This window comes from Heterodontus francisci, chromosome 4 (assembly GCF_036365525.1).
Source record: "Heterodontus francisci isolate sHetFra1 chromosome 4, sHetFra1.hap1, whole genome shotgun sequence".
Lineage (NCBI taxonomy): Eukaryota > Metazoa > Chordata > Chondrichthyes > Heterodontiformes > Heterodontidae > Heterodontus > Heterodontus francisci.
Window position 1 is genome coordinate 118,429,688 of NC_090374.1, and position 16,946 is coordinate 118,446,633.

At 46.6% G+C, this 16,946-nt stretch overlaps 1 long non-coding RNA gene across 4 annotated transcripts in view; it reads left to right on the top strand.

Annotated features, from left to right (window-relative positions):
• Positions 1–571: 571 nt before the first annotated feature.
• LOC137368707 (uncharacterized) overlaps positions 572–16,946 on the top strand; it is an 82,462-nt gene continuing 66,087 nt past the window's right edge. For 3 of the 4 annotated variants that reach the window (XR_010974813.1, XR_010974814.1, XR_010974811.1), the window contains exons 1-2: positions 572–888; positions 13,532–13,689. This is a non-coding gene — a long non-coding RNA (uncharacterized lncRNA). The remainder of the gene's footprint in view (positions 889–13,531; positions 13,690–16,946) is intronic. The other variant, XR_010974812.1, reaches the window with a different exon arrangement.

The following is a 16,946-nucleotide window of genomic DNA, read 5'->3' on the forward strand; positions in this document are numbered from 1 at the left end:
GGAAAAATAAAACCAACTTCAAGTTAGATACAGGAGTAGCAGTTTCTGTCCTATCTGCAAAATACCATGGCTGAGGAAAGAAAGGCTTAGGAAAACCAACAAGAAATTATATGGGCCAGGTTGTCGGATAAATACAAACAACTTTAATGCACAGAAATAACACCATTACAGCAACCCTATATGTTATAAAGAACCAAGCCTGCTCACTGCTCAGTAAGAAACCTTGTTTAGCCTTACAGCTGTTATACAGGGTGGAAGAGATCAAGGGACAAGAGAAACAGCTCAGCAATTTGAAGGTTTAGGAAAATTAAAAGCAGAGTATTACATTACACGCAACAAAGAGGCAAAACGGTATATTTATTCAAACTGAGAAAGGTCCCACACCTACTCCTGGAAAAGATAAAGAAGGAAATCAATGGCATGCTAAACCAAGGAGTTATTTCCGCAGTGACTAAACCCACTAGGTGGTGCTCTGGGATGGTTCCAGTAAAGAAACCAAACGAGTCTATTAGGATTTGTGTGGATCTTACCCAACTCAATAAATCTGTAGAGAGAGATTCACCCTATGGCGCAAGTCGATGACAGCCTTGCCAAATTGAGAAAAAGCTCCATATTCACCAAACTAGATGCAAATAGTGGGTTCTGACAGTTGCCTTTGGACAAGGAGTCTAATTTGTTAACTATCTGTATTACACCCTTTGGTAGATACTGTTTCAGTAGATTGCCATTCGGCATTGCGTCGGCACCAGAAATATTCCAGCAAACTATGTCAACAATCCTGGAAGGCTTAGAGGAACCATCTGCCACATAGACGATATTCTGATTCATGGAGCAAACCAGGAAGAATACGACACAAGGATAAGAGCTGTATTGCATGGATTACAAGAGGTCAGTCTCACATTAAATGACAAGTCTATTCTCAGTCAACAGTAAGGTTCCTTGGCCATATAATTGAAGGATCTGGCATCAAGATAGATTCATAAAAAATGAAAGCAATGAAGGATTTCCCAGAGCCAAAGAACATAATAGATTTACAGTGATTCATGGATATGGTTAACCAGGTAGGGAAATTCCTATGAAATATAGCCACTATTAATGAGCCTTAATAACAACTGCGAAAGAGCAGCAATGCCTGCTGCTGGGGAGACTGCTAGAATTTTTTTTTTGAGAAGATCAAGGAAATGTTAACTTCATCAGAAGTATTGGTGCGTTCTGATCTGAGCTAGTGACTATTAATGTGGCTGATGCATCGTCAACAGGATTAGGTGGGGTCCTGTTCCAGATTCAAAAAACTGGATGATGCAGGCCTGTGTAATTTGCCTCTCGTTTATTGTCAGAGACAGAAAAAAAGGTAAGCAATGATTGAAAAGAAAGTATTAGCAGCAACATGGGCATGTGAAACATTTTCGAGCTATGTACTGGGCCTCAAGGTCAAGATCGAAACTGACCACAAGTCACCAGTTATGTTGCTTAATTCAAAGGAGTGAGCAAAATTACCCCTAAGGGTGCAGAGATTTCAACTATGACGAATGAGATATGACACAACAGCTGACGCTTTTTTATTGATTCATGGGATGTGGGTGTCGCTGGCCAAGCCAGCATTTATTGCCCATCGATAATTGCCCTTGAGAAGGTGGTGGTGAGTTGCCTTCTTGAACTGCTGCAGTCCTTGTGAGGTAGGTACACCCACAGTGCTGTTAGGAAGGGAGTTCCACAACAGTGAAGGAACGGCGATATAGTTCCAAGTCAGGATGGTGTGTGACCTGGAGGGGAACTAGCAGGTGGTTGGTGTTCCCATGCATTTGCTGCCCTTGTTCTTCTAGTTGGTAGAGGTCGTGGGTTTGGACGATGCTGTTTAAGGAGCCTTGGTGCGTTGCTGCACTGGATCTTGTAGATGGTACACACTGCTGCCACTGTGCGTTGGTGGTGGAGGGAGTAAATGTTTGTGAATGGGGTGCCAATCAAGTGGGCTACTTTGTCCTGGAGGGTGTCGAGCTTCTAGAGTGTTGTTGGAGCTGCACCCATCCAGGCAAGTGGAGAGTATTCCATCACACCCCTCACTTGTCCCTTGTAGATTGTGGACAGGCTTTGGAGTGAGGTGAGTTACTCACCACAGGATTCATAGCCTCTGACCTGCACTTGTAGCCAAAGTATTTATATGGCTACTCCAGTTCAGTTTCTGGTCAATGGTAACCCCTAGAATGTTGATAGTGGGGGATTCAGCGATGGTAATGCCATTGAACATCAAGGGGAGATGGTTAGATTCTCTCTTGTTGGAGATAGCCATTGCCTGGCACTTGTGTGGCGTGAATGTTACTTGCCACTTATCAACCCATGCCTGGATATTGTCCAGGTCTTGCTGCATTTCTACACTGACTGCTTCAGTATCTGAGGAGTCGAGAATGGCGCTGAACATTGTGCAATCAGCCAACATCCCCACTTCTGACCTTATGAGCGAAGGAAGGTCATTGATGAAGCAGCTGAAGATGGTTGGGCCTAGGACACAACCCTGAAGAACTCCTGCAGGGATGCCCTGGAGCTGAGATGATTGACCTCCAACAACCACAACCATCTTCCTTTGCGCTAGGAATGACTCCAACTAGTGGAGAGTTTTCCCCCTGATTCCCATTGACTTCAGTTTTGCTAGGGCTCCTTGATGCCATACTCAGTCAAATGCTGCTTTGATGTCAAGGGCAGTCACTCTCACCTCACCTCTTGAATTCAGCTCTTTTGTCTATGGTTGAACCAAGGCTGTAATGAGGTCAGGAGTGAGTGGCCCTGGCAGAACAGAGGACTGCTGAATTTTGAAGGAATCTTGACTACTGCCAGGATAAGGAGAATTCACCTGCATGATGTGTTACCTGTAGTTGCACACCAGCTAAATATTGAGAGAGTGAAATCTTTTTCAGTTCATGAAAATAGCCGAGTTAACATGAGGTGCACACAAGGCAATGTGCATGTAGGCAATGGCACCCTGCACAATATAGCGAGCCTTAGTGACCTTCCTTATCAAGCATTACACTGAAAACTGTGAAATGAATGACACAGGCAGTAGAGGTTTGGGTGACCTCAAGTTTACAAAGGGAAGAATGTTGGAGACCAGCCAGAAGTGCATTGGGCTAGTCAGGTCCAGAGGTAACAAAGGCATGAATGAGGGTTTCAGCAGCAGATGAGGTGGGGCAGGTGTGGTGATGGGTGACGTTACGAAGGTAGAAATAGGCTGTCTTAGTAAATGGCTTAAATATGTAATCGGAGGCACATCTCGGACCAAATATGACACGAAGGTTGCAAACAATCTAGTTCTGCCTCAGCTATTTGCTAGGGAGAGGGATGGAGTCAGAGGCTAGACAATGGTGTTTTTGGTGGGGACTGAAGGTGACAATATTTAGTTGGGGGAAATTTCTCCTCATCCTGTATTGGATGTCAAACAAGTAGTGTGACAATTTAAAGACAGTGGAGGGGTTGTGAGAGGTGATGGTGAGGTAAAGCTGGGTGTCATCAGCATATGTGGAAACTGATGCTGTGTTTTGAAATGATGTTGTCAAGGGACAGCATATGTAGAAGATATATAGGAATGGGACAAGGATAGATCCTTGAAGAACATCAGAGGCAATGGTGCAGGAGCAGAAAGAGAAGTCATTACAGATGATTCTCTGGCTATGACTGGTTAGATAAGAATGAAAGCAAGCAAGTGCAGTCCCACCCAGTTGGATGACAGTGGAGAGGCATTGGAAGAGGAAGGTGTGGTCAACCTGGACAAAGGCTGCAGACAGGACAAGAAGGATGAGAAAGTATAGTTTACCTTTGTCACAGTCACATAGGACGTCATTTTTGACTTTGGAAAGAGCTGTTTTGGTATTGTGGCAGGGGCGGAAACCTAATTGGAGGAACTTAAAATATTACAGTTAACATGTTTACATAAGCAAAGATATTAGGCTAATAACATTGTTATGACCACATGGTGAGGGGTGTGGGTGGTTCCCACTGTTCAACTCCCACCTGACCACAGCACGTATTTATGTTTTTAGGGTTTAACCCCTCTGTGTTTCATTTATCAAATAAACAGACAGCGACAGGTTTTCCTGTAGGTTTCAAACAGAAGATTAATTATTTAATGAGCATTATGCCTTAATCCGAATTTGTCGCAACTGTACCCACTCGTGGGAGGAACATTTATGCAGTCCGCCCCGGCGGATTTGGTGGCGAGCGGGCTGATATAATTAGGCGGGAGGAGTTTTTTCAGATTCCTGATGGCTGGCTGGATGTTTTAGAGAAATTATGTAGTCAGTGGGTTTGCAACATTCCAGAGTTGCCCCAGCGCAGTGGCAGATTGCAGCTTTGCATTTATTTAAATAACATTATTATGTTATACATATGATGAATACTCTTTATTCTATGCATAGTTACAATTTAGTCTTACCTGCTTAATTCAGTAAATGGTGAGTGATATTCCCATGCCATCCTGTTCCCGAATGTTTCAACGTGGCATCCAACAGTCGGATTTGTGCAGTCAAGTCTCAGGTCTATGCTCTTCTCACTTTCACTCAGCTGCTAAACTAATGCCACCACTGGAATGGATGTTTACCTCCAGGCTCGGCACCAGCAAGGGTGAATCATCTCAGGCAATGGCAGCGTCGGCATGGGTGGAGGCTACATGGAGGAGCAGGGCAGGGTAGTCGGGGAGGGAAGGGTAGAGTTGATTGGGTGCATTGAGGAGCAGGGGAGGGTGCAGTGGAACTGTCCAGGTTGTTGAATAGTTGATGTTGATGGTGGAAGATGCATTTTGTCATCTGCAGTGGTAGTGGGTGGATTAGATCAGTACTGTGTGAAGATCTTTGGCAAGGTCCTAAAGGGAGGGATGAGTGTTTTTGACATCGGGGAGCTGTGGGGCAAATTGAAGGTACTGGCTAGCAGAGGGAACAGTCACAGTAAATGGGGACAATGGATTCTTCAGGGGGTGGGGGGGGATGGAAATCAAGACAAAATGTATTTGACAGCTTCATGTGGAGGGAATGGGACTTAGAAACAATGGTCAGTTCAATGTGTGGAGGTTTAAGGATAAGAGTCAGCATGTCAATTGTAACGGAGTAGGAACATGGGAGACAGATGGCATGAATACATTAAAAATTACACAGTGCATGGTAATGAGGAGGTTCAATAGTAATGGAGGGAAGGGTAATGGTAACATTGAGAGGGTGATGGGTTCAGGCTGGAAGTTTGCAGGAGGAGGTTGGAAAGTGGGGAGACTTGCCCTGAATTCCATGCGCACCATCTTCTCCAATGATAAGGGGAGGTGGTGGCGTAGTGGTATTATCACTGGACTAGTAACCCAGGCAGCCACAATCCTGTCGATGAGACTCTGCAGACAGTCTTCAGTGTGAGATGTTAATGCAGCATCGTCAGCAAAGAGGAGTTCCCTGATGAGGACTTTCCGTACTTTGGTCTTCGCTCTTAGACGGGCAAGGTTGAACAACCTGCCACCTGATCTTGTGTGGAGGAAAATTCCTACTTCTGAAGACTTGAACGCGTGTGAGAGCAGCAGGGAGAAGAAGATCCCAAACAATGTAGGTGCGAGAACACAGCCCTGTTTCACGCCGCTCAGGATAGGAAAGGGGTCTGATGAGGCGCCGCTATGCTGAATTGTGCCTTTCATATTGTCATGGAATGAGGTGATGATACTTAGTAGCTTTGGTGGACATCCGATCTTTTCCAGTAGTCTGAAGAGACCATGTCTGCTGACGAGGTCAAAGGCTTTGGTGAGATCAATGAAAGCAACGTAGAGGGGCATCTGTTGTTCACGGCATTTCTCCTGTAGCTGACGAAGGGAGAACAGCATGTCAATGGTCGATCTCTCTGCTCGAAAGCCACACTGTGCCTCAGGGTAGACACGCTTGGCCAGCTTCTGGAGCCTGTTTAAAGCGACTCGCGCAAAGACTTTCCCCACTATGCTGAGCAGGGAGATTCCACGGTAGTTGTTGCAGTCACCACGGTCACCTTTGTTTTTATAGAGGGTGATGACATTGGCATCGCGCATGTCCTGTGGTACTGCTCCCTCATCCCAACACAGGCAAAGCAGTTCATAGAGTGCTGAGAGTATGGCAGGCTTAGCACTCTTGATTATTTCAGGGGTAATGCCGTCCTTCCCAAGGGCTTTTCCGCTGGCTAGAGAATCAATGGCATCACTGAGTTCCGATTTTGTAGGCTGTACGTCCAGCTCATCCATGACTGGCAGAGACTGGGCTGCATTGAGGGCAGTCTCAGTGACAACATTCTCCCCGGAGTACAGTTCTAGGTAGTGCTCAACCCAGCGGTCCATTTGCTTGCGTTGGTCAGTGATTGTGTCCCCTGATTCAGATTTGAGGGGGGCGATCTTCTTGATGGTTGGCCCAAAAGCTCTCTTAATGCCATCATACATTCCTCTGGAGTTTCCGGTGTCTGAGGCCAGCTGAATATGACTGCATAGGTGTTGCCAGTAGTCATTTGCGCAGCGCCTGGCTGTTCTTTGTGCAGTGCTTCTGGCTGCTTTAAGTGCTACGGATGTTAACTCGCTGGGGGCTTTTTTGTAGTTCAGCAGTGCAATGCGCTTAGCGGCTATGACAGGTTCCAGCTCTTCAAAATGAGATTGAAACCAGTCTGCATTCCACTTCACACATTTGCCATAGGTGGTCATGGCTGATTCACAGATGGAGTCTCTGATGTGGGCCCACTTGGTCTCTGCATCCCCTGTGGGAGTGTTTTGAAGGGCTTTTTCAAGTGAATTTAGAAATTTTTGTAACAGCTGTGGATAAGAAATTTTGCTCGTGTTGATGCGCAGGTGGCCCTTCTGCTTGGAGTGATGCAGCTTCTTTGGTTTGAGTCTAACCTTGCTGCACACCAGGGAGTGGTTGGTGTCGCAGTCCGCACTGTGGAAGCTGCGTGTGGTTTGATCACATTTTAAGGAGGCTCGCCTAGTGACGATGAAGTCAAGCTGGTGCCAACAACGTGATCTTGGGTGCCTCCAAGAAACCTGGTGACAAGGTTCAGTGTGAAAGAACGAGTTGGTGATGCAGAGGTTATGATAGGTACACAACTCAAGCAGTCTCCGTCTCACACTGAAGACTGTCTGCAGAGTCTCATCGACAGGTTTGCGGCTGCCTGCAACGAAGTTGGCCTAACCATCAGCCTCAAGAAAACGCACATCATGGGACAGGACGTCAGAAATGCTCCATCCATCAATATCAGCGTCCATGCTCTGGAAGTGGTTCAAGAGTTCACCTACCTCGGCTCAACTATCACCAGTAACCTGTCTCTAGATGCAGAAATCAAAAGCGCATGGGAAAGGCTTCCACTGCTATGTCCAGACTGGCCAAAAGAGTGTGGGAAAATGGCGCACTGACACGGAACACAAAGGTCCGAGTGTATCAAGACTGTGTCCTCAGTACCTTGCTCTACAGCAGCGAGGCCTGGACAACGTATGTCAGCCAAGAGCGACGTCTCAATTCATTCCATCTTCGCTGCCTCCGGAGAATCCTTGGCATCAGGTGGCAGGACCGTATCTCCAACACAGAAGTCCTCGAGGCGGCCAACATCCCCAGCTTATACACACTACTGAGTCAGCGGTGCTTGAGATGGCTTGGCCATGTGAGCCGCATGGAAGATGGCAGGATCCCCAAGGACACATTGTACAGCGAGCTCGCCACTGGTATCAGACCTACCGGCCGTCCATGTCTCCACTTTAAAGACGTCTGCAAACGCGACATGAAGTCCTGTGACATTGATCACAAGTCGTGGGAGTCAGTTGCCAGTGATCGCCAGAGCTGGCGGACAGCCATAAAGGCGGGGCTAAAGTGTGGCGAGTCGAAGAGACTTAGCAGTTGGCAGGAAAAAAGACAGAAGTGCAAGGGAGAGCCAACTGTGTAACAGCCCCGACAACCAATTTTTTCTGCAGCACCTGTGGAAGAGTCAGTCATTCTAGTATTGGACTTTATAGCCACTCCAGGCGCTGCTCCAGATACCACTGACCACCTCCAGGCGCTTACCCATTGTCTCTCGAGACAAGGAGGCCAAAGAAGAAGTAACCCAGAGACCCAGGGTATTGATCTGGAGACATGGGTTCGAATCCCACCACAGCAGAAGGTGGAATTTGAATTTAATTAATAAATCTGGAATTAAAAGCTAGTCTAATGATGGCCATGAAACCACTGTTGATTGTTGTAAAAACCCATCTGGTTCACTAATGTCCTTTAGAGAAGGAAATCTGCTGTCCTTACCTGGTCTGGCCTACATGTGACTCCAGACCCACAGCAATGTGGTTAACTCTTACATGCCCTCTGAGATGGCCTAGCAAGCCACTCAGTTGTATCTAACAGCTACAAAGTCAATAAAAAGGAATGAAACCGGACGGACCACCTGGCATCGACCTAGGCACCGGAAACGACAACGGCAAACCCAGCCCTGTCGACCCTGCAAAGTCCTCCTTACTAACATCTGGGGGCTTGTGCCAAAGTTGGGAGAGCTGTCCCACAGACTAGTCAAGCAACAGCCTGACATAGTCATACTCACGGAATCATACCTTACAGACAATGTCTCAGACACTGCAATCACTATCCCTGGGTATGTCCTGTCCCACTGGCATGACAAACCCAGCAGAGATGGCGGGACAGTGGTCTACAGTAGGGAGGGAGTTGCCCTGGGAGTCCTCAACATCGACTCCGGACCCCATGAAGTCTCATGGCATCAGCTCAAACATGGGCAAGGTAACCTCCTACTGATTACCACCTACCGCCCTCCCTCAGCTGATCAGTCAGTACTCCTCCATGTTGAACAGCACTTGGAGGAAGCACTGAGGGTGGCAAGGGCACAAAATGTACTCTGGGTGGGGGACTTCAATGTCCATCACCAAGAGTGGCTCGGTAGCACCACTACTGACCGAGCTGGCCGAGTACGAAAGGACATAGCTGCTAGACTGGGTCTGCGGCAGGTGGTCAACACTTGGGAAAAACATACTTGACCTCGTCCTCACCAATCGGCCTGCTGCAGATGCTTCTGTCCATGACTGTATTGGTAGGAGTGAACACCGCACAGTCCTCTTGGAGACGAAGTCTTGCCTTCACATTGAGGATACCGTCCTTTGTGTTGTGTGGCACTATCACAGTGCTAAATGGGATAGATTTCAAACAGACCTCGCAATGCAAAACTGGCCATCCATGAGGTGCTGTCGGCCATCAGCAGCAGCAGAATTGTACTCAACAACAATCTGTAACCTCATGGCCTGGGATATCCCCCACTCTACCATTACCATCAAGCCAGGAGACCAATCCTGGTTCAATGAAGAGTGCAGGAGAGCATGCCAGGAGCAGCACCATGCATACCTCAAAATGAGGTGTCAACCTGGTGAAGCTACAACACAGGACTACTTGCATGCCGAACTGCATAAGCAGCATGCAATAGAAAGAGCTGAGCAATCCCATAACCAATGGATCAGATCTAAGCTCTGCAGTACTGCCACATCCAGCCATGAATGGTGGTGGACAATTAAACAACTAACTGGAGGAGGTGGCTCCACAAATATCCCCATCCTCAATGATGGGGGAGCCCAGCACATCAGTGCAAAAGATAAGCCTGAAGCATTTGCAACAATCTTCAGCCAGAAGTGCTGAGTTGATGATCCATCTCGGCCCTCTCCTGAAGTCCCCAGCATTACAGATGCCAGACTTCAGCCAATTCGATTCACTCCGTGTGATATCAGGAAACGACTGAAGACAAAGGCTATGGGCCCTGACAATATTCCGGCAATAGTACTGAAGACCTGTGCTCCAGAGCTTGCCGCACCCCTAGCCAAACTACTCCAGTATAGCTACAACACTGGCATCTACCCGGCAATGTGAAAAATTGCCCAGGTATGTCCCGTACACAAAAAGTCCAACCAGGCCAATTACCGCCCCATCAGCTTACTCTCAATCATCAGTAAAGTGATGGAAGGTGTCATCAACAGTGCCATCAAGCAGCACTTGCTTAGCAATAACCTGCTCAGTGATGCTCAGTTTGGGTTCCGCCAGGGCCACTCAGCTCCTAATCTCATTACAGCCTTAGTTCAAACATGGACAAAAGAGCTGAACTCAAGAGGTGAGGCGAGAGTGATTGCCTTTGAGATCAAGGCAGCATTTGACCGAGTAAAAGCATTAAGGAGCCCTAGTAAAACTGGAGTCAATGGGAATCAGGGGGAAAACACTCTGCTGGTTGGAGTCATACCAAGCACAAAGGAAGATGGCTGTGGTAGGTCAATCATCTGAGCTCCAGGACATCACTGCAGGAGTTCCTCAGGGTAGTGTCCTAGGCCCAACCATCTTCAGCTGCTTCATCAATGACCTTCCTTCAATCATAAGGTCAGAATTTATTTATTTATTGATACAGCACTGAAACAGGCCCTTCAGCCCACCGAGTCTGTGCCAACCATCAACACCCATTTATACTAATCCTACATTAATCCCAAATTCCTACCACATCCCCTTACCACCTACCTATACTGGGGGCAATTTATAATGGCCAATTTACTTATCAACCTGCAAGTCTTTGGCTGTGGGAGGAAACCGGAGCACCCATACAGTCACAGGGAGAACTTGCAAACTCCACACAGGCAGTACCCAGAATTAAACCCGGGTCGCTGGAGCTGTTAGGCTGTGGTGCTAACCACTGTGCCACTGTGCTGCCCATGGGGATGTTTGCTGATGATTGCACAGTGTTCAGCACCATTCGCGACTCCTCAAATACTGAAGCAGTCTATGTAGAAATGCAGCAAGACCTGGACAATATCCAGGCTTGGGCTGATAAGTGGCAAGTAACATTTGCAACACACAAGTGTCGGACAGTAACCATCTCAACAAGAGAGAATCTAACCATCTCCCCTTGACATTCAATAGCATTACTTACCATCGCTGAATCCCCCACTATCAACATCCGAGGGGTTACCATTGACCAGAAACTGAACTGGAGTAGCCATATAAATACCGTGGCTACAAGAGCAGGTCAGAGGCTAGGAATCCTGCGGTGAGTAACTCACCTCCTGATTCCCCAAAGCCTGTCCATCATCTACAAGGCACAAGTCAGGAGTGTGATGAAATACTCTCCACTTGCCTGGATGGGTGCAGCTCCAACAACACTCAAGAAACTCGACACCATCCAGAACAAAGCAGCCCACTTGATTGGCACCCATCTACAAACATTCACTCCCTCCACCACCGATGCACAGTGGCAGCAGTGTGTACCATCTACAAGATGCACTGCAGCAACGCACCAAGGCTCCTTAGACAGCACCTTCCCAACCCGCGACCTCTACCGCCTCGAAGGACAAGAGCAGCAGATGCATGGGAACATCACCACCTACAAGTTCCCTTCCAAGTCACACACCATCCCAACTTGGTATTGCTGTTCCTTCACTGTCACTGGGTCAAAATCCTGGAACTCCCTTCCTAACAGCACTGTGGGTGTACCTACCTCACATGGACTGCAGCGGTTCAAGAAGGCAGCTCACCACCACCTTCTCAAGGGCAATTAGGGATGGGCAATAAATGCTGGCCTAGCCATTGATGCCGACATCCCATGAAGGAATTTTAAAAAAAGATAATGCAAACCACGTTGACACTCAAGGATTGCAAGGAGAGTGGGAGAAGGCAAATAACAGAGGGTGTGTTTTCTACCTGGCTGTAATTTGAAGGTAGATATCGGGGAGCTGTTCATTGCCTCAATGTTTCAGCTCACTGGCAACAGAGGGCTGAATCGCCACGCTCTGCTTATTTATTTTTCAGAAAAGCCGTAGTGACATGGGTCTCATACACCCAATTTGCCTAGTACCATGGGAAGAAGAACAAAGAGAGAAAGTAAGGAAGGCTCTTTTCCCTGAAATCATGATGCCTGAGCACCAGCAACAGGCAGAACAGGAAGGTGAGGATGCTCCGAATGATAACATCCAGGAATGGCCTTGTCGAAGACAGGCACTAGCCTGTCATCTCATCCTCAGGACAAGGACAAATTACCTACAAATGTCACAGAGGCAATGCTAGAGACGCCTAAGGATGTCATGTGAAATGGTCACAGAAATTTATAGGATCCTGCAACCACTCGTCTTCGGTAGGAATCCCATGCCAGTTGCCCTCAAGATGACTGCTGCACTCAATTTTTTCTCCAACATCTCCTTCCAGGGATCCACAGGTGACATATGTGGCATCTCACAGTCTGCGACCCAAAGGTACGTCAAAGAGGTGACCAATGCCCTTTTTTGAGGTGCGAATGATTTCATCTATTTATCTGTAGACGAGGACAGCCAGGCAACAACGTCTGTGGCCTTTGGCGCCATTGCTGGTTACCCGAGAGGAAAGGGGTGATCGACTGTACTCATGTGGCCTTTAGAGCTCTCTGGGACAAGCCTGCTGCATTTGTCAATTGCAAAGGCTTCCACTCTTTAAGCATACAGCTGGTTTGCGACCCACAGAAGAATCATGCATGTTTGTGCATGTTTTCCAGGGAGCTGTCATGACTCCTACATTTGAGGAACTCCCAGCTGACAGCAGTTTGACGAACCAGCCGAAATGGACAGATGGATCCCAAGTGACAAGGGTTACCCCCTTTGTACATGGTTGATGACATAAGTACGTCATCCCCAAAGCGCTGCTTTAGAGAGGTATAATGTTGCTCATGTATCCACCTGAAGCATCATTGTGCACACCATTGGCATGCTGAAAACGAGATTCCATTGCCTTGACCAATCTGGAGAGCATCTTCAGTATACACCACAGAGGGTGTCATGAATAATCGTTGTCTGCTGTGCCTTGCACAACCTTGCAATTAGATGTGACAACATTCTGCAGGAGGAGGAACAGGAGGAACAGCAGGCCTCCTCAGATGAGGAAGACTATGAAGAGGGTGAGGAGGAGGACAACAATGACAATGATGCCATCACTGATATGAGGGCCATAGAGAGGCATTCAAGGGACATCCGGGAGAATCTCATTTATGTAATTTATGTAATTAAGCCATATCATCAAGGAATGTTGGGAGAAGAATCATAATCTCCCACTGAAATTCCCTTTTGCATGAGATCTTGTTCATTGCTGAAATCTTAACAAAGTGTCGCTGCACTTCCATGTGATTGGCATTTGAAATCATCCATGGGCTATGATGAATGAGACTATACGTTACTGCATGCAGCGTTAAGTCATGACGGTAGAAAACAAAAGTAAGACATGACAGTCGTGAAAAAAGTTATTAATCTTCAATAGGAAAACAGCCATCATTGAAGAGTGAAGGCTCAAATTCCAATGGACACTGGACATTTCCTCTGATGCTTTGCAAGAATCATTGCTTTCCTGCCACAGGCCTCCAAAAAACTTCTTTGTATCCATCTGTAACCAAGCAAAACATTACTGAGAGTGGATCAAATTTTGCATGAAATAAAAATGTTTGAATACATCTTTGCATTCGTTAACATTTCTAAATCACCCATGTTGCCTTTGTGCTCAAAACTGTTTCAATGTCCTTTTTCTCCCTCTACGTCCAGGTGCTTCCCTGACATTAGCAGCTGAGGTTGAGTTAGTCTGTTCAGGGCACTGCCCTGTTGCTGTCGATGACCGTGGTGGATGTCTTCTGGAGTAACAGGGCCTTTCTGGTTCCATCCTACTGGTGCTTGAGCATCCCCCGTGTGCTCACCTGCTGAAGGTAAGGAGGTCAATGTCGAGGGGGGAGGATGAGACGTCGCTTACCCTGGGGGTGTCCTGAGAGGAAGGCCCTGGGGCAGCTAGCACATGTTCCTCCTCCATCTGTGTGCACAATGACAGCTGCCTATCTCCCTAAGGGGAAGGAGCATCTGTAGGGAGGTCCAGGTTACTCATCCCCCTCTTGATTAGGCTCCGCTGCATGACTCAAGTGCTCAAGCAGACGCGCCACGGAGCTCGCCAGACTCTCTACTGAGTAAGCCATACGCTCAAATGCCTGCAACATGGCAGATGTCATGGCTTGCATGAACTTCTCCATGGCATATGTAAAGCCACGCATGACCTCAGGCATCGCCAACATATTTTCTGCATGGCTTTGCTGCACATCCAGCAGACCACTCGTAGCAACAAACAGAGGATCATCGTGAGTGTGGGGCTGAGCAGGGGCCTGGTTTTCAGCAGTCCACCAATTATCAGGGGATACGGCTGGCACATGCTCCCTCAGCTGCTGGGATGTATCTGTTTTGTGTGCACCAGCTTGTGACCCAGATTCGAATCATAAACCTCCTGCGGACTGTGTGGATGTATCTGCGCTGGCGGAGGTGGAAGAGGATGTGTACCCTCTGGGACAATGGCTTCTTCTTCCTCCCCAGAGGAGGATTCTTAGGCCACGCGACGTTCTGCTACTCAAGTGGAGACATACAGAGGCACTTTAAGCATGTGCTTCACATGAGTTCACACAATTTCCCTCAGTTTTTACAGAGGTTGCAAGAGCAGAGATGACACTTCATCCTTATGCCTGGTGGCTCCTGTCTCACCATCTCCGCTCATCCTGCCTCCTTCCTCTCTTGTGATCTCAGAGGCCTCTTTCTCAGCCGTGGTCAGCAGCCTGATCTTAGGGTTCCTCCTCCCCTCTTAGCATGCTCGCGCTGGTTGTTGCCTCATTTCTCCTGCAACAGACCGTGCAGATTTAATGCCATAGCAAATGATGCATCACAGCCATTGCATATATGCATCAACATCACTCATTCTACATTGGCTTTCACCTGACACATCCAATCACATAAGCAATGCCAATCTTCATCATTTAGTAAACAGCACCAAGGCTGTTCACGCATTTGGCTGCATTCTTTGTGTACCCTCTGCATTAAAGACACAGTGCCAGGGAAGAAATCAATGGAGCAGCCTCGCTAAGACCACTTACCCTCGCTGATCTAAGCAAGCCATTGTTTCGCTTGTGGCACTGTACCCATGTTCTAAGAGTTACCCTACGGTTTGAGACCTGCTTAGTTACCTCCATCCAGGCTGCCTTGATGAGGTAGGAGGGACTTCAGACTCCATTTGCAGGGAAGAGGACCTCCCGCCTTTCAATGATGGCTTGGAGGAGAACCTGCAGGGAGGAATTATTGAACTGTGGGGCGGGACGCTGCCTGCTGGCTGCCATTTGATTCATTTTGGCTGTAGGGAAAATAAATGATATGAAGTTGGTGGTGAGTTTCACCAAAAAAGGGAGGAAAAAACATTTTGATTTAAGTAAAAACTTCAATTTAAATTAGTCTGAAGATACTTACGTGAAAGGAAGATTGCTGCTCCTTGAAGCTACAAGCACAGAATATTTTATATCTGTGGCGATCATGGTGCTTGGGGCAGTGACGGTGGGTTCCACCAATGAAAGACTGCACCTGCCACATGATCCCACATGTCCCCCATGCTCGATGCTGCATGGATAATTTAAATACTAAATCACGTGGGAAATGGGATTTGCGGTGGGAGCGGAAGTTATGGCAAATTCCAGTCCCACCGCTGCAGTCATAAGATTCACCCACACATTCATTCACACTCACAAATACATTAGAAGAGACAGATACAGAGGAAAAGGGGTAAGTGGTTTGAAGTGAGACAGGGTTTCGGGGTTCACGGTAAACCTGTTGAATTTTCTCTGAGGTCAATTTCTCTTTATGTTGTCAGCCTGAGGTGTTTGGAGATTTCTCTGTTGGTTGAAAGTTCAGTTTGAAGACAGAAGATCACTTCCAGTTCTCTGCTGTACAAGTTGAAATGTAGAATTCACTCAGGGTGCCTTTCTTTTTGGCTTGATGAATTTTCTCCCAGCTCTCAGCTGGACAAACTATGGTGATGTTTTTTCCTGGCTCTCACTCTGTCTCTCTCTCTCTCTATAGAGAGCTACCTTTTAAGCCAAAAGTCTCTCACATCTTGCTTCTGTTGGGAGACACAGATCTTCCTTGCTGCGGTGACTGACAATGGCCAAGGATCTGGCTACTTCCCCTTTTTTTAAGAAGAAACCATTCAATTCCAAAATATCTCTTGATGGGTTCAGGATGGCTGTAATTGACACCTCTTAGCTTTGAATGTATTCTTTTGTTCTTGCCAGACAGTAGACAGTTTGAATGTATAAAGGCCAGGTCTTTTTACCTATGGCAGTCATTTTTTGAAGAATATTGTCCATTTCTTTTAAAAGAAAAGTCCATCATTATAACTCTTCATGTTGAGTTCTTGTATTTTCAAATTCAAACAACATAAAAGATTTTGAAACGGACTATAAGTCCATTTAACCTTTTCAAGCTTCTGTGTAAATCATGCAGTCCAGCAATTTTTTCTACATTTTTTTGGAATAGAAACAGATGAATCTTCTCCCTTGTAAGTAGAATGCAGTTTTGAAGTGGATTGTTCAGGTACAACTTGACACATAGAATGCAAGAGCACCAACTGTTTAGACATCCTTATCTCCGAACATATATCAACCATTATGTCACTGTATTGAATGCTTTCAGAGATTGTGTTTTACATCCTTGATTGCTTTGAAGGTAGTTTAAATGAACAATAGCACAAATTCTGATAACATTAAATCACAATATTGTGAAGAACATCCAATGGTATACTAATGAGAAGGTAGACAACCATTGACTGAAATTTATTACCTCCCCACTTTCATGCATATCAACCAGCTACTATCAACATTTCTAGACCATAACCTGAAAACCCAGAATTTAATTAAAGTTTGCCTGCATAAAGCAGTTTTTTTCCCATCACCTACAAATCAGTATAAATTTTATAATAGTGATTCATTTCACTGAGTTGGTCATTCTGTAAGAAACAGGTAACTTTCAGAAACAATTGATTGCCAGTATCCTAGACAAGAAACCCAAGCATATGCCAACTCACATTTAGAACCTTTGATCGATGGGAAATGTGCTAATAATTAACAGCGTACTAATTTGAAAATAATGCAAGCTAAATGTTAAT